The 19,130-nt window shown below is 36.3% G+C and overlaps 1 protein-coding gene across 1 annotated transcript in view; it reads left to right on the top strand.

The window, feature by feature from the left end:
• LOC128590271 (cytochrome c, testis-specific) overlaps positions 1-19,130 on the top strand; it is an 89,829-nt gene that overhangs the window by 13,096 nt on the left and 57,603 nt on the right. The window contains exon 2 of the mRNA XM_053597556.1: positions 7,729-7,879. The gene's annotated coding sequence lies outside the window, so the exon portion shown is untranslated. The remainder of the gene's footprint in view (positions 1-7,728; positions 7,880-19,130) is intronic.

Here is a 19,130-nt window from a genome sequence, read left to right as displayed (position 1 = left end):
TTGTAGATACTTGACTTGAGGATAAAGAAAGTAAACATATTGATTTCCTGAACCAAAGGGAAATGTCTAAGGAAATGTTCTGGGTGGATGGTTAAAAATATTGAGAGAATGTGCAAGTCTAACACAGTCTACCTACAAGGCTCAGGATTTACCTCCAAACTAAGTTAAGTAAATAGACATCAATGAAGATTAAACCACATTACTTTAATAAATAAAATGAGGATAAATTTTAGGCTCCAGAGCCATTTTTAAAGACATTTCTTCTCCAAATCACCAAATTGTCTTTTTTAAACTAAGCTTTCAACTTTAGAAATAACTTGAGCCAGCAAATATATAAATTTTGAACTTCAGTATGTTGGGGTTTCTTCATTTTATATGTGTGTGTGTGCACACATGTGCAACTATATGTGTGTGTGTGTATATATATATACTTTTTATTTTATTTTATTTTTTTTAAGACAAGAGTCTCACTCTGCTACCCAGGCTTGAGTGCCATGGTGTTAGCTCAGCTCACAGCAACCTCAAACTCTCCTGGATTTAAGCAATTTTCCTACCTTAGTCTTAGGAATAGTTAGGAGACAGGTGCCTGCCACAATGCCCCGCTAATTTTTTTCTTTTCTTTTTTTTTTTTTAGCAGAGATAGGGTCTCACTCCTGCTCAACTCCTGAGCTTAGGGGAACCACCATGCCTGGCCCAGAAGTTGGGGTTTCTAAGCTGTCCTTCAGAACCCCAGATGCTTCTCTTCTCTATGTGATTCCTCCATCCAAATCTCTTCTCTGAGGTAGACACTGTTGTCTAGCTTCTAAGAGGAAAACAATAAGGTGTAATAAGACAAAATGTAAATCTTATATGCCCAACAAGGCAAAAAAATTAATAAGAATTTTAAAAGAAAAGAAGAAACAAAGTAAAAGGCACTGTAAATATTCTAAAAGTTCCTTATCTTTAATAGCCAAAAGTCGATGGAGAAGTATAATACAAAATTGTGTAGTACAGAATAAATAGAGGGTAGAAGAGAAAGTATATTAATTTGACTAATGCTTATGGTAAGAACATAGTAGAAATGTCTGAAAAAAAGAGAATTAGAGAATTATATAAATTTATAATTATAAGGATAACAATTAAAAGAATATAAGCCTTCCAGTTTCAAAGAAGAAATACAGAAAGAAAAAAAAATAAAGGAAATGATCTACTAGTAAAATATTTTTACTCATTAATTAATTTTAGAGATAGGGTCTCCATCGGTCACATAGGCTAAAGTGCAAAGCTTTGATCATAGCTCACTGTAAATCCTTGGATCAAGAAATTCTCCTGCCTCAGCCTCCCAAGTACCTAACACCATAGTCACACACCACTGTGTCCAGATAATTTTTCTAATTTTTGTAGAGACAGGGTCTCACTATGTTGCCTAAGCTGTTCTTAAACTCATGGCCTGAAGTAATCTTTCCTTTTCAGCCCCTCAAAGTGCTGGAATTATGGGTCTGAGGCACTGTGCCTGCCCATGTTTTTAAAATACAAAACAATTACAAAAGTAGCATAAAAAATTGAGACCAAATATATCTGTCAAATTAATGAATATAAATGGATTAAACTCATCTATTAAAAGAGAAGTACATTTATATTGTGTTATAAAACAAAGTAAAATTCAGTGCTAAATTCAGTAGATATACCTAAAAAAAAGTATTTCTGTACCGTTGAAAATAAAGGATAGGCCTATACCCTCAATGAATCCCCAAGAATAAAAAAAAAAGAAAGAAAGAAAGAAAGAAAAGAAAATAAAGGATAGGCCAAAATAAATTAAGTATATGCAAACAAAAAGAAAGCATGGATTGTGATCTTAAACTAGATCAGGCCAAAAACTTTTAAATGAAAAAAGAAGTAATCTTTATAATGTTTAAGTGTACATTTCACTAGGAAATATGAGTCATTTATATCTGTGTGTCAAATAAAATACCATTAACATTTACTGTGCAAAGAAAAAATAGAAGGTGATGTAATAAGAAGCACCTTAGTGGTAGGAGACTAAGCACCTCCGTCTATAATAGATCAAGAAGACAAAAAATAAGTAAAATTACAATACATCTAGGTAATATCATGAATACGATAGTCCTTCTTATGAAAACAATAAACTCTTTAAATTTAAATAACTATTTTTAAAACACAGAACATATTTTTAAGTGTCCACAGGACAACTCTGGTCACAAAGCAGTGGAGTAGAAATTAATAGCAAAACCAGATTACACAAAGCTGCTACCACTTGTAACTTGTAAGTAATAGGGCAAATTTAAACTAAAATTGCAGACTATATAGGACATAACAACCATGAAAAGCTATATCAGAACCAATGAGATATTAAAGTCATGTTCAGGGATAATGTTACAGCTGTAAAATACTTCTATTAATTGGAGGCCTAGGTGCATGGATTGCTTGAACTCAGGAGTTCTAGACCAGCTTGGCAAGAGCAGGAACCCATCAATACTAAATATAAAAAAAAAAATTGGGCGGCGCCTGTGGTTCAAGGAGTAGGGCGCTGATCCCATATGCCAGAGGTGGCGGGTTCAAACCCAGCCCCGGCCAAAAAATAAAAAAGAAAAAAATTAGCTGAGTGTTGTGGTGCCTGTAGTCCCAGCTACTTGGGAGGCTGAGGCAGAAGAATCGCCTAAACCTAGGAGTTTGAGGTTGCTGTGAGCTATGATGCATGGCACTCTACCCAGGGCAACAGAGTGGGGCTCTGTCTCAAAAACAAAAAGCAAAAATCTAAACCTCTATTAATAAAAATATGAATTAATAAATTAGAAAACACATATACCCAGAAGACCAAAAGTCACATCATAACAAAGATATTTGTACCAGAATGTTTATTGAAGCCCTATTCATAATTGCTAAGTCATGGAAAAAGCCCAAGTGCCCATCGATCCATGAATGGATTAATAAATTATGGTATATGTACACCATGGAATATTATGCAGCCTTAAAGAAAGATGGAGACTTTACCTCTTTCATGTTTACATGGATGGAGCTGGAACATATTCTTCTTAGTAAAGTATCTCAAGAATGGAAGAAAAAGTATCCAATGTACTCAGCCCTACTATGAAACTAATTTATGGCTTTCACATGAAAGCTATAACCCAGTAACAACCTAAGAATAGGGGGAAGGGGGAAAGGGAGGGGAGGGAGGGGGGAGGGTGGGCAGAGGGAGGGAGATTGGTGGGATTACACCTGCGGTGCATCTTAAAAGGGTATATGTGAAACTTAGTAAATGTGGAATGTAAATGTCTTAGCACAATAACTAAGAAAATGCCAGGAAGGCTATGTTAACCAGTGTGATGAAAATGTGTCAAACGGTCTATGAAACCAGGGTATGGTGCCCCATGATCACATTAATGAACACAGCTATGATTTAATAAAAAAATAAAATAAAATAAATTAGAAAACAATAATAATTAATCCAAGTTAAAGAAAATCAAAGAATTAAGAGATACATTTTATTAGAAATAAATCCAAAATTAATAATTTAGAAAACATAAAAGGAATAAAATAAATATATACAAGAGTTATTTTTTAAAAACAACAATACATATATTGGATGACTTTAACAACAAAAAACAGAGAAGGCACAAGTACATACAATGAGAAATGAAAAGGGAAAAAGAAATATTTATGCAGAAGCTGTCAAAAGAATCTTGAGACTCTGCTTACTTCTGTCATAGATAATTTTATTACCTATGAAAATAAAGTTGAAAACAGGGATGAATAGATGAATGGACCTTGAAAAGAAGTTACAGTCTTTGTTTTAGCAATAAGGACTAGCTTATCCAGGATATTATTTAGGTCTACTATAACTATGTAAATATAATTTGTCAAACTAGTCCCCCAAAGAGACAGAAAATCCAGATTAACTAATTATTACAGAAGAAATAAAGTAGAAACCTAAACCTCCTTTCCCCTCTCTTGATAAAATGCATCAGACCCATAAGTTTCACAGAAAGTTCGTAGGAAACAGATAATTCCAATGCCATTTAAAATGTTTCAAGGTGTAGACAAAGAACAAAACTTTTAAAATTGTTTTAATAAACCCCAATAACTGCATGGAAAAAGTCACACACACCAATCTTATGACCGTGGATGCAAAGTTTCTTTTTAAAAAACTGCAAGTAGAATTCAATAGCACAATAAAAATATAGCAGACTGACCAAGTAAGATTGATTCAAAAAATGCAAGGATAATTCAATGTAAGGAAATCTAAAATAGAGTAATTCATTACATTAATAGATTCTAAGAACAAAATCATAATTTCATTTCTATATATGCCAAAAGGTATCTGGTTACCTTCAATATCTACTATCGGTTTAAGCAAATAAATCTAAGAAAAATAGTAGGAATAGAAGGAAATTTCCTCCACATGATAAGGCATAGTTACCTAAACCTGAAAGCTAGCATTATGCTGGGTGGATAACAACAGAAGCATCCTTATTAAAGTCAGGAACAAATAAAAGATGTTCTACAGATTAAACACGGATGATTATTTAACACTCTTTTGGAGCTACTAGCTAAATGCAATTAAAGAGAAAAAGGGTTAAGAGGGGGTATAATTATCAAAGACAAAATGTAAATCTTATATGCCTGAAACAGTAAAATAAGAGACATTAATAAGAGTTGTAAAAGGGAAAGAGGAACAAAAAAATAAGTGTCATCGTAAATACTCAGATTTTCTTATCTCTAATAGCTGAAAGTCAATAGAGAAGTATATTACAAAATTGTGTGGTACAGAGGAGTCGTGATATGGTATGATTAGATAGTTGTAAAATTAAAAAAAAATTAACTCTTACAAGCAAGAACAGAATACAATAAAGTATTAAAGCTTGTAGATTATCAGATCCCAAATGCCTTGGGGATTAACGGGGTCCTCATATAATATTTCAATTACTCTCATTCTCTTGCAAAGCATAAAATAACAGTCTTTTTAAAAGCCTAAATGATTTATTGATCTTTTATCCCGGAAGACTTTTACAATAGCAATAATTATATTGCATTGACTGTTTTCATGACTTTCAAATTCAAAAGTTTCACAATGGCATTTTTATTTTATTTTATTTTTTAAGAGAAAGGGATCTCATTATATTGCCCAGGCTGGAGTTCCACTCCTAGACTCAAACTTAATCCTCCCACCTCAACCTCCCAAGTAGCTGGGAATACAGGTGCACACCACTGTGGCTGGCTCACAATAGCCTTAAAAGTGTTCTTTGGAGAAGAATTTTTTTTTTACTTTTTATTGGGGATTCATTGAGGGTACACGATGTGTCACACACTGAGAAGCATTTTTAAATCAAGTTATTTTGGGTATCTATGAGATGACTGGGAATCTCTTTTTTTTTTTATTTTTTATTTTTTTTTTTTTTGTAGAGACAGAGTCTCACTTTATGGCCCTCGGTAGAGTGCCGTGGCCTCACACAGCTCACAGCAACCTCCAACTCCTGGGCTTAAGCGATTCTCTTGCCTCAGCCTCCCGAGTAGCTGGGACTACAGGCGCCCGCCACAACGCCTGGCTATTTTTTTTTTTGGTTGCAGTTTGGCCGGGGCCGGGTTTGAACCCGCCACCCTCAGTATATGGGGCTGGCGCCCTATGGACTGAGCCACAGGCGCCACCCAATTGTTTTGTTTAATCTTTTTTTTTTTTTTTTTGGGGAATCTCTTTTTCAGAATGAATTTGTTCTTCACTAGATTAAAATTCAATATCTCTTACATTAGACAGAAAACAGACTTTTATGATCCATAACCAACTTGACTGAATTACAGTAACATGGCAATGGAGAGATGACAGGTGTCACTTGTATGTGGGAAGAACATGGCAGCATGCTTTGATGGATTTCATCATGACATGTGTCTCTGGTAAATATTACTGGGTTCAGGATGAGAATCTTAGTTCGCCTATGGCTCAGTGAGTAGGGCACTGGTCCCATATGCCGGAGGTGGCGGGTTCAAACCCAGCCCTGGCCAAAAACCACAAAAAAAAAAAAAAAAAAAAAATATTTTTAAAGAAAAAGACCTAAAAGAAATCTTGCATTTATAGTAATTAAGGAAAATGAAATAAACATACCAAGAACTCATGAAAGCATAATGTCACTGTTGTTTGTTTTCTAATACCTCAAACTTTAAATTACAAACACAGTAGAACTTTCATAGTTGACCACTTCCCTACATTGACCACGTCCTTAAATTGACCTAATTTTCATATACTGGACATGCACCATAAGTACACAGCAGTATGGCGGGCCTAGTTCCCTATGTTGACCACCTCCTTTTGTTGACCAGTTTGTTGCAGACCCTTGAATGGGCAGCTTAACAGAGGTTCTACTGTATGCAATTTCATAGAAAACATACATTTGCTTTATTATTTATAATTAATGTTTATATCAATTTGATAAATTAAAATGATTTATAATGCCGTTTCAAATGCAGAATATAAAAATTATTACATACTAAAACATATGCTAACATAAATTGGACTCAGATTAAACAAAAATTTTATTTTTAAAATGATACAAAATACTATTTTCTCTCACTCGTCCCTCTCAAAAGCTACAAAATAGAGAATAAACAATGAAAAACATATTTGTCTGAAACAAAGAAGATAACATTAAAAATAATTCTTTTTAATGGTCGATGCAAGTACTTTATGATATAGCTAAAAGGTAAAAGTGTAAATTGATCATTTCTCAACCCTTTTCAGCTTCATCATATTATTATAAATTTGTTTTTATAATATAGAAGCATAAATGATAAACATAATGAACATATATTCAACAAAAAATGGGGCAGTGCTCGTAGCTCGGTGGGCAGGGCACCAGCCACATATACCCAGGCTGGCGGGTTTGAACCCAGCCTGGGCCAGGTAAACAACGATTACAACTGCAACAACAATAAAAAATAGCCAGGTGTTGTGGTGGGCGCCTGTAGTCCCAGCTACTTGGGAGGCTGAGGCAAGAGAATTGCTTAAGCCCACGAGTTTGAGGTTGTTGTGAGCTGTGACACCACTGCACTCCAATAAGGGCAACATAGTGAGACTCTGTCTCAAAAAATAAATAAATAAATAAAATAAACAACAAAAAATGCTCAAATCTCATCCTATCATTAATGAACTATTTTATTATATATCAGACATTTCAATTTCACCAGAGGTCTGATCTGTGATTAACATGATATCTAAAGTGAAGCATATGGCAGTTATGAAATTTATGATTTCAATGATAATTATAATATATTTATAATTAAATAATATATAAATAGTATTCTACTTATTGTTTCTTAGTTATTTTTCCTTTTCTGGGAAGACATTATACTGTTATGTTGTCCTACAGTTTAGTTGAGCAATATATATTGCTCATCTAAAATCTCATGCTGATTTGGCCTAATATTTAGATGAGGTACAATTTATTATTTTTTTCTTTATTGAGACAGAGTCTCAGTTTGTCACCCTCTGTAGAGTGCTGTGAGGTCATAACTCACATCAACCTCAAACTCTTGGGTTCAAGTGATTCTCTTGCCTCAGCCTCCCAAGGAGCTGGGATTACAAGTGCTTGCCACAACACCAGGTATTTTGTTGTTGTTATTGTTGCTTGTTTGTTTAGCAGGCCCAGGCCAGGTTTGAACCCACCAGCCCTGGTGTACATGGCCAGAGCCCTAACCACTGAGCTATGGATGCCGAGCCAAGGTACAATTTTTTTTTTGTAGAGACAGAGTCTCACTTTATGGCCCTCAGTAGAGTGCCGTGGCCTCACACAGCTCACAGCAACCTCCAACTCCTGGGCTTAAGCGATTCTCTTGCCTCAGCCTACCGAGTAGCTGGGACTACAGGTGCCTGCCACAACGCCCGGCTACCAAGGTACAATTTTTAATAAATCTCCAATCAAAATAATCCAGAACAGAATGGGGATAGTCAGAAAATCTGAGCCTATTCTACCTTCCCTTATGAACACTTTATGGGACACTGCATAGGTTCTTTCCTGTGCTTCTTTTCCCACAAATTAATTTAGATTAATTATCACTATTTTATGACTTTGAAAATCTAGGGTTTCAGAATCAGGACTTAACTGATTGTATACATTTTAAAAGAAAGAATTTTAAGAGTCTCACACTCCGTCAACTGAGCTAGCTGGGTGACCAAAAGGAAGAATTTGAAATAAATTTATTTCTGATCCATAGAAAAATGTTAGCATCAAATTAATTAATTAATTAATTAATTATTTTTTAGCATCAAATTATTTTAAAAATTACATTATTAGCCAGTGCAGTGGCTCATGCCTATAATCCTGGCACTCTGGGAGGCCAAGGTGGGAGGATTGCTTGAGCTTATGGGTTTGAGACTAGCCTAAACAAGACTGAGAGCCTAGTTCCACTAAAAAAAAAAACCAAAAAAACTGCATGTTGAGATGGGTGCCTATAATCCCAGCTACTCAGAAAGCTGAGTCAGAAGAATTACTTGAACCCAGGAGGTTGCTGTAAGCTATGTTGACAGGGCAACAAAAACTAAATTGACACTATTATATTATTAATGGTGAGCAAAGTAATGGAAATTTTTTCATCATAAAGTTAAATTTCGTTTCTAAATGAATTTGATAAAAAAAAGTTAAATTTCGTTTCATTCTTTTTTAAGGAAGTAAAATATATTAATGGATTAAATTTAAATATAACTTTTATATGGCAATATCAATGGATAAATTTCCATTTCATTTAATAATAAACTATATGATTTGGTTTCCTTCCATGGGGTTTTTTAAATCATGATATTTAAAAAACACAGAGTATTATTTTCTTAGTTATATAAAGCTCTGTAAATCAGAAAATGTACTCTCTGTTCACAAAAACAGATGGTATGTAATATTTGACCTTTTCAGAGAAGATAGGATTGAAAAATATATGAACAAGGGTATAAACAGATGAATTTTGAAATGCTACAGGTGAATGCACAGTTTCTGGTTAAAAATTGTTTTAAAATAGCATATATCTTGCATCAAATTCTAGGCCTTCTTGACTGGACGCAGTGGCTCATGCTTGTAATTCTGGCACTCTGGGAGGCGAAGGAGGGGATCTCTTGAGCTGAGGGTTTTGAGACCAGTCTGAGAAAAGCAAGACCCCAGCTCTACTAAAAATAGAAAAAAAAAAAAAATAGCTGGGCATCTGTAGTCCCAGCCACTCAGGAAGCTGAGATAGGAGGACTGCTTGAACCCAGGATCCTGAAGTTGCTGTGAACTAGGCTGGAGCCACAGCACTCTCTAGCCTGGGCGAGAAGGTGAGACTCTGTCTCAAAAAAAAAAAAAAAAGAAAAATTCTAGGCCTTGTCTTTAGACAATGGGCCTGATAAAAGATAGATAGCTTGGGGTGAAGGCAATCATTCAACAGAGTAGTCTGCTTCCCTTTCTCATCTCTTATGGAAAAGAGGAGAACAATAAGATTGAGAAAATGAAGAACTCTATGTTTCAAATGAGTAGAAGATCTGAGCATTAAGAATTCTGTGTGTAGTAGACATGGATTGGGTTGACTATCAATCAGTCCATAATGATTCTCCAAGTGGTGACCTTTTCCTAATTATCTCTCCCCTCATTTAGGGAAATGTTCATCCTACCCTTGCTCTTAATGGGAGGTGCCATTTTTTACAGATATAACCCCCTCCCCCTGAAAAGATATACATATATATATATATATATATATATAATTCAAGGAGAGTTAATCATATTATATCCCATTGGCTGTTCTGACTGGTCAAAGGGGTGCATGTATGAGTTAGTCAATGCCAATCTGTGTCCTTGCCAGAATTTTTCCAAATTGGGGCTAGGAATGAGCATTTCTTTTTCTGTTTGGTTGCTAAGTAAGCTATGAGACTAAGTTTGGATCCATCACAGGCCATGTTTCTAGTCTTATGTGGATGGTAGACCCCAAATCATCAAGCTAGAAGTTATAGATGAGCAGATCCAAGATACAAAGAAAAAAAGAAAGGGAGAAGAAATTTAAATTATCATCTCGCACCCATTTAGGATGGCTACTATGAAAACACAAACAGAAAATAACAAGTGTTAGTAAAGATGTAGAGAAATTAGAAAGGTTGCACATTGTTGATGAGAATATAAAATGGTGCAGCCACTCTGGAAAGCAGTATGGTGGTTCTTCCCAAAATTAAAGCTAGAACTACCATATGATCCAGCAATTCCACTTCTGGGTATATATCCAAAAGAATTGAAAGCAAAGTCTTCACAAGATATTTCTATACCCAGGTTCACAGCACAATTATTTCACAATAGCTAAAAGAAGGAAGCAACTCAAGTGTCCAATGATGAGTGGATAAAGAAATACAATAGAATATTATTTAATCTTAAAAACAAAATTATGACACGCACAACATGAATGAACCTGAGGACATTATACTGTGTGAAATAAGCCAGTCACAGTATAACAAATACTGTATGATTCTGCCCTTCATACTTGATATCTAGAGTAGTCAAATTCATAGAAACAAAGGAGAAGGGTGGTTGTCTGGAGCTGGGGGAGGAAGAATGAGGAATTGTTGTTTAAGGATATAGAATTTCAGTTTTGCAAGACAGAAGTGGGATTGGTTCCATGACAATGTGAATACAGAACTGTACACTTAAAAATGATTAAGACAGTGAATTTTACCTTAGTGTATTTTACCACAATTAAAAATTTAAAAAATTAATCAAATTCTTAACATCATCATCAGAAAATATAAGTAGGCCAGGCCTGGTGGCTCACACCTGTAATCCTAATGCTCTGAGAGCAAAAGGCTAGTGGATCCCTTGAGCTAAGGAGTTCCAGACCAGCCTGAGCAGGAGTGAGACCCCATCTCTACTAAAAATAGAAAAACTAGTCAGGCGTTATGGTGGGTATCTATAGTCCCAGCAACTTGGGAAGCTGAGACAAGATGATCTCTTGAGCCCAAGAGTTTGAGGTTGCTGTGAGATAAGATGATGCCACGGCACTCTACCCAGAGCAACAGAGTAAGACTGTCCCAAAATAAAAAAAGAAAAAGAAAAGAAAATGTAGGTAAAAATATGTCTAATGTAAGCATGACATCAATAGATCAATAGTAAAAACATGAAAGAAAATGTTTATATATACGAAAAATGTATTAATGCTGGTTATCTGTTGGTCTTTGCATTGTGGTTACTTATAAAAACCTTTGACATACTATTTTTCTGTAATGAGCATTATTGATTTAAACAATCAGAAAATCCAATAAGTAATTTTTAATTAGGAAAAATGAAGTGTTTTTTTTTCATTCTGCCATTCACCAAAGATTATGGAAAATTATAAAATTCAATCTTGGTCAAGGTATGAAAACAGCTACCCTGTACAGTGCTATGGGAGCATAATCCAGTGCAACTTTCATGAAAGGCAATTTAGTCACATGTACAGCACAAAATTAACCTGTAGTTTCTAGTTCTCTTTGTCTGAATGAATCACTTTTCAAAAGTAGATTTCAAGAGGTCACTGGGTAAGAAAACACGTGTCGCTGAACACATGTAGGATGTGTATAGAGAGCATTCATACCGAAAGGATCGGAGTTCAAGAGAGGATTAAAAAGGGGGTTAGAGCAAAGAAAGAGTGATTATGGAAATGGTGGAAATTATGAAATTGAGTGATAATTGAAATTGAATGGAAAGTAAAAGTTTTGCCTTCAGATAACTTTATAATCTTTCTACGTTTCTATTTACAAGTAAAGAACTTGGAAGTCATATCTAAATTTTAAATTTCCATCAACAGAAATGTTAGTAAAATCACTTTGTTTTACCAAGTGATAAGAAGGCTTTGTTTCTTCCCTGTGTCTATCAAAGACTTATCTCTAAAGAGTTCCCACCTACCCTGAGTCTGTGACATTTTCTTTAAACTTATGGGAAAATACAAGCATAAATCATTAACAGAGGAGAAAAAAATGTCAATCTTTAGTTGCCTCCTTTAGAACTGTCCTAAGATATCAAAATTAATTGGATATGAGTGATTACATAAATTGGAGAATTCACACAATGAAAGATTCGAATCACTCTCATTCTTAAATAGAGCCATGGATATAATCTTTAAAATGAAACAGCCAAGGCTAATTTATATTTTACATCGGGAAGATGGACGCAGTTTTTCTTTCTTTCTTTTTTTTTTTATTGCTGGGGATTTATTGAGGGTACAATAAGCCAGGTTACACTGATTGCATTTGTTAGGTAAAGTCCCTCTTGCAATCATGTCTTGCCCCCAGAAGGTGTGGCACACACCAAGGCCCACCCCTCTCCCTCCATCCCTCTCTCTGCTTTTCCTCCCCCCCCCCATGACCTTAATTGTCCTCATATCAAAATTGAGTACATAGGATTCATGCTTCTCCATTCTTGTGATGCTTTACTAAGAATAATGTCTTCCACTTCCATCAGGTTAATACGAAGGATGTAAAGTCTCCATTTTTTTTAATAGCTGAATAGTATTCCATGGTATACATATACCATAGCTTGTTAATCCATTCCTGGGTTGGTGGGCATTTAGGCTGTTTCCACATTTTGGCGATTGTAAATTGAGCTGCAATAAACAGTCTAGTACAAGTGTCCTTATGATAAAAGGATTTTTTTCCTTCTGGGTAGATGCCCAGTAATGGGATTGCAGGATCAAGTGGGAGGTCTAGCTTGAGTGCTTTGAGGTTTCTCCATACTTCCTTCCAAAAAGGTTGTACTAGTTTGCAGTCCCACCAGCAGTGTAAAAGTGTTCCCTTCTCTCCACATCCATGCCAGCATCTGCAGTTTTGAGATTTTGTGATGTGGGCCATTCTCACTGGGGTTAGATGGTATCTCAGGGTCGTTTTTGATTTGCATTTCTCTAATATATAGGGATGATGAACTTTTTTTATATGTTTGTTAGCTATTCATCTGTCTTCTTTAGAGAAGTTTCTATTCATGTCTCTTGCCCATTGATATATGGGATTGTTGGCTTTTTTCATGTGGATTAGTTTGAGTTCTCTATAGGTCCTAGTTATCAAGCTTTTGTCTGATTGAAAATATGCAAATATCCTTTCCCATTGTGTAGGTTGTCTATTTGCTTTGGTTGTTGTCTCCTTGGCTGTACAGAAGCTTTTCGGTTTAATGAAGTCCCATTTGTTTATTTTTGTTGTTGTTGCAATTGCCATGGCAGTCTTCTTCATGAAGTCTTTCCCCAGGCCAATATCTTCCAGTGTTTTTCCTATGCTTTCTTTGAGGATTTTTATTGTTTCATGACATCTTATCAAAAAAAAAAAAAAGGACTAAAAAATGACTGATTTTTCAGACTGATAAAGGGCCAACTTTAAAAATAAAATGGAGGTAATTAGAAAAACACAAACTAACAAGCTTAATGTTTCTGTTTACACAAGATCTTGATACATTAATATGTAATACTTAAACAATATTTTCTTTCAGTAGAAGAAAGAAGTGAAAATAAGGATGTTTGCTTTGTAATACTGATGTCACATTACATTTATATAACTTGAAAGAGAAATAGATAGCTTATCACATTTCTATAACTTGAAAATGTTTAAAAATAATAGTCATATCCAAGACTACCTAATTAGGCAGAATTTTAAATCTCATCTCTGTAAAGATAGATTATAGTTTTCTTAACCTAAACATTGATTTGTACTGCCCAGGTCTGCTAAAAATAAATGTTAACAAATGAAACAGAGCTAATTTATGTCACTAAGAATTAATGAATTAATCCTCATTCCATTTCTGCAAAAAAATATGATTTGATATCTCCTAATGCCTGGGGTAAAGGATTTATAACAATTTTTCTAATAGAAATGGTTCCAAATACTAGCTTTCTCTAGATATTTCCCCAAGGACTTACTATAAGAGAACTTCAATTGACGTGTAAATGGAGAAGACAATTGCTTACATGGATGATTCAGTAGGGTACCAAAACCATCTATCTTGCTAATGCCAACAGATTCAATATCATCTTTCCACTATTCTCTGGGAGTGTTCTGAGTGGAGTAAACCTTTAAGAAAGTGTCTTTCTCCTTCAAACTCTTTAAGAATAATGACACATTAAGTCCTTTTAAGGACTTAATTTTGTCCCTTGCAAGATTCCTATGCTGCAATCCTAATATGGTGGTATTAGGAGGCGGGGCCTTTGGGAGGTAATTAGGTCAGGAGGGTGAAACCCTCATGAATGAGATTAACACCTTTATAAGAAGAGAAAGATGAGCGCCTGCTCTCCCTGCCTCCCTGCCTCTCTTGTCTCTCCTTCCTCTGCTACAGGAGGATACAAGAAGATGGCCATCTTCAAACCAGGACTGGGGGCCTCTCTACTCATCTAATCTGCCAGCACATTCGGCCACCCAGCCTCCTGTGTTCTCTTATAGCTGCTGGAACTGGCTAAACCAGGTCTCAACACCTCCGTGAGAACGAGCCCCTCCTTAGAGAAGGCACGAGCCATGCAATATGAATATATGGGATGCAGGTATCAGTAGGAGGTAGGTGTTGAAAGAGGCAGAAAAATAGCAAAGAAAGGGGAGGTTCAAGCAGAGACAAACGTGACCAGCATCCTAATCTTGCCTTCCCAAGATGGACTCTGGTTTCCACTTAGGCTCTTTCTGTTCCCATCCTTAGACTCTGTATGTTTCTCCCCATTTCATACTAGTGGGTCAAGAGGCAGAAAGTGGAGGAGGCAAAAGGAAGTTCATGAAGTTTTAATGCCATAGATTATAATATTGTTTAATAGAAAAAAGAGTTGAAAAAATAATGGTCTTTCTTTCTTTTATTTATTATTAAATCATAGCTGTGTACATTAATGCGATCATGGGGGACCATACACTGATTTGACACATTTTCATCACACTGGTTAACATAGCCTTCCTGGCATTTTCTTAATTATTGTGTTAAGATATTTATATTCTACATTTACTAAGTTTCACATGTACCCTTGTAAGATGCACCACCAATCACCCTCCCTCCGCCCATCCTCCCCCCTCCCCTCCCTCTCCCCCTTCCCCCTATTCTTAGGTTGTAACTGGGTTATAGCATGTGAAAGCCATAAATTAGTTTCATAGTAGGGCTGAGTACATTGGATACTTTTTCTTCTATTCTTGAGATACTTTGCTAAGAAGAATATGTTCCAGCTCCATCCATGTAAACATGAAAGAGGTAAAGTCTCCATCTTTCTTTAAGGTTGCATAATATTCCATGGTGTACATAAATCACAATTTATTAATCCATTCGTGGATCGATGGGCACTTGGGCTCCTACCATGACTTAGCAATTATGAATCGGGCTGCAATAAACATTCTGATACAAATATCATTGTTATAATGTGATTTTTGGTCTTCTGGGTATATACCTAGTAGAGGAATTATAGGATTGAATGGCAGGTCTATTTTTAGATCTCTAAGTGTTCTCCATACATCTTTATGAAAGGAATGTATTAATTTGCATTCCCACCAGCAGTGTAGAAGTGTTCCCTTTTCTCCACATCCACGCCAAAATTCTGGTCTTGGGATTTTGTAATATGAGCTAATCTTACTGGAGTTAGATGATATCTCAAAGCAGTTTTGATGTGCATTTCTCTGATGATTAAGCATGATGAACATTTTTTCATATGTCTGTAGGCCTTGCTCCTGTTTCTCTTCAAGTTTCTCTTCAAGTCCCTTGCCCAGCCTGTGATGGGATCACTTGTTCCTTTCTTGCTAATACATTTGAGTTCCCTGTGGATTCTGGTTATTAAACCTTTGTCGGAGACATAACCTGCAAAATCTTCTTCCATTCTGAGGGCTGTCTGCTTGCTTTACTTACTGTGTTCTTGGCTGTGCAGAAGCTTTTTAGTTTGATCAGGTCCCAGTAGTGTATTTTTGATGCTGCTGCAATTGCCTGGGGGTCCTCCTCATAAAATATTCACCCAGACCAATTTCTTCAAGAGTTTTCCCTGCACTTTCTTCTGGTATTTTTATAGTTTCATGTCTTAAGTTTAAATCTTTAATCCAGTGAGAGTCTATCTTAGTTAATGGTGAAAGGTGTGGGTCCAGTTTCAGTCTTCTACAGGTTGCCAGCCAGTTCACCCAGCACCATTTGTTAAATAGGGAATCTTTTCCCCACTGAATGTTTTTAATTGGCTTGTCAAAGATCAAATAACGGTAAGTATCTGGGTTCATCTCTTGGTTCTCTATTCTGTTCCATACATCTACCTCTCTGTTTTTGTGCCAGAACCATGCTGTTTTGATCACTATTGATATATAGTATAGTCTGAGGTCTGGTAGCATGATTCCTCCTGCTTTGTTTTTATTTCTGAGTAATGTCTTGGATATTTGAGGTTTTTCTGATTCCATATAAAACGAAGTATTATTTTTTCAAGATCTTTAAAGTATAACAGTGGAGCTTTAATAGGTATTGCATTAAAATTGTATATTGCTTTGGGTAGTATGGACATTTTAACAATGTTGATTCTTCCCAGCCAGAAATGGTCTTTCTTGACTCCAGCAAGAGAAATCATTAAGCGAGGTGGCCCTGGCTGGCTTTCTGGTGATGCAGAGTCTGAAGCAGAGATTCACAGATGGAAGATTCATTAGGTGTGCTCTGGGGGTCATCACCTATGAAAGTAAAGGTGAGGAAAGAGAGAGGGCGGGCAGAGGGAGAAGCAGAGCTGTGATGAATTTCTCAGGAAAGCCCCAGCTCTCTGGATCACCCTCTGAAATGCCTTGAATTGGAGCAAGAGCACTAGGCCTTTCTATCCCCACATTGACCAGTGATTGGATGCAGATCACCACAGGAAGGGACTGTTACCTTATGTAAGGAAACTCTCTCCAACAAAGCCGCTCTTTGAAAGGGACCGACATTGAATACTTTTTCTTCCACTCTTGAGATACTGAATCTCAGTACTTTTTTGAAACCAATCTATAATTACTCACACTTTCTTATGAAAGATAGATCACAACTATAGCCCAGGATGAAGGAGAGAAATGGAGGAGGAAGGGGAGGGGGGAGGTTAGATAGAGGGAAGGTAAAATGATAGGACCACACCTATGAAGCATATTGTAAGGGTACAAGTCAAATCTATCAAGAATAGACCATAAGTGTCTTAACACAATTAAGACAATTAAGTAAATCTAATTAAGTAAATGAGGTGAAAGCTATGCTGATCAGTTTCATGTAAGCACTCCAAATTGTATAAAAAATCATAAAAAATCAACACATGGTACCCCACAAATGCATAAATGTATTCATGATACATGCGTATATGACTTAATAAAAGGAAAAATAATAAAAATAAAAGTAAACTGGCTAACCTGTTTTAAAAAAAAATTGCTTCTAAGAAAAAAAAATAAAAGTAAAAAAAAAGGAACTGACAGCTGAGGGCTGTCCTGCCCACAGCATTCCTAGCAGCTGGGGGAATAAGACTATCAGTGCTGAAAGAAGGCCATGTGCCATGGCCACCACCACAGGGGGAATATTAGTACCCACCATAGCACTGGATGTGTGTAGTCACTCAATAAACATTTGCTTGATAGATGAATAGCCTTGTTCTGTTCTCTCTTCTTCTCAACATAACAAATGTGACGTTATTAAAGCTTTTACAGATAAACAAGTGCCTTGGATAGTGGTTCTTGTCATGGAGAAAGACGAGCAAGGGACTTGTATGTAATGAAGCTATACCTGTGGCCAAGGAAAAGGGCATTTGGTGACAAATACCTGCAAGTGTCTGTTCTAACTTAATGTGTAATCAGGTTTGGATTTTTAAAAAAAAAATATTTTTCATTTTGAAGCAGTGTCATACAGAAAACTTGCAAAAACAGCACAAAGAACTTTTGTTATTTGAACAGTTTGAAAGTAAGTTGCTGACTTGATGTTGCACTAACCCCGATACTTTACATTAGCGTGCTTTTTCTATATACATAGTACAAGAACATGCTGTCATCTAACCCATACAAAATCAGTCAATACTAGGAAGTTAACATTAACACATCACTACTATCGAACCCTGAGACCTTTTTTTTTGCAAGTTTTACTGAATGTTCCAATGTAATATATAGCAAAAGGATTCCGTCCAGAATAAAGTATTGCCTTTAATTCTGCGTCTCTTTAGTAGCCTTCAGGGTGGAACCATTCCTTGGTCTTTCTTGACTTTTGTGACCCCAACAATTTTGAAGGTTATATGATAATAATTTTTAGAATTCTCCCCCAATTTAGCGTTATCTCATGCTATTTTATAATAAAGGTCTGTTTCTTTAGCAGGAATCTCACAGAACTAATGGAGTGTTCTCATGGCATTCTATCAGGGGATCCACATTTTCAATTTGTTTCATTACTGAGATGTTCAGTTTGATCATTGGATTAAAACGACATCTTGGCTCAGTGCCCGTAGCACAGTGTTTACTGCGCCAGCCACATACACTGAGGCTGGTGGGTTTGAAACTGGCCCCGGCCAGCTAAACAATGACAACTACAACAAAAAATAGCCAGATGTTGTGGTGGGTTCCTGTAGTCCCAGCTACTTGGGAGGCTGAGGCAAAAAAAATCGCTTAAGCCCAAGAGTTTGAGGTTGCTGTGAGCTGTGACACCATGGCACTCTACCCAGAGCTGCATAATGAGACCCTGTTTCCAAAAAAAAAAAAAAAAAAAAAAAAAAAATGACATCTCGGGCAGCGCCTGTGGCTCAAGGAGTAGGGCGCCGGTCCCATATGCCGGAGGTGGCGGGTTCAAACCCAGCCCCGGCCAAAAACCACAAAAAAAAAAAAAAAAAAAAAATCTATTTGAAAAAATGACATCTCATCGGTGCTTATAATGTAACCCCATTTCTCTGTTTTATTCAGAAGTATTTTGCAGGGAGGTACTTTGAGACTGCAGAAATATCCCATTCCTCTTCTTTTTTTTTTTTTTTGTAGAAACAGAGTCTCACTGTACAGCCCTCGGGTAGAGTGCCGTGGAGTCACACGACTCACAGCAACCTCTAACTCTTGGGTTTACGCGATTCTCTTGCCTCAGCCTCCCGAGCAGCTGGGACTACAGGCGCCTGCCACAACGCCTGGCTATTTTTTTTTTTTGTTGTTGTTGCAGTTTGGCCGGAGCTGGGTTTGAACCCGCCACCCTCCGCATATGGAGCCGGCGCCTTACGGACTGAGCCAC

This window comes from Nycticebus coucang, chromosome 7 (genome assembly GCF_027406575.1).
Source record: "Nycticebus coucang isolate mNycCou1 chromosome 7, mNycCou1.pri, whole genome shotgun sequence".
Taxonomy (NCBI): domain Eukaryota; kingdom Metazoa; phylum Chordata; class Mammalia; order Primates; family Lorisidae; genus Nycticebus; species Nycticebus coucang.
The sequence above is the reverse complement of the archived record's forward strand: the minus strand, read 5'-3'. Positions and strand labels throughout refer to the sequence as shown.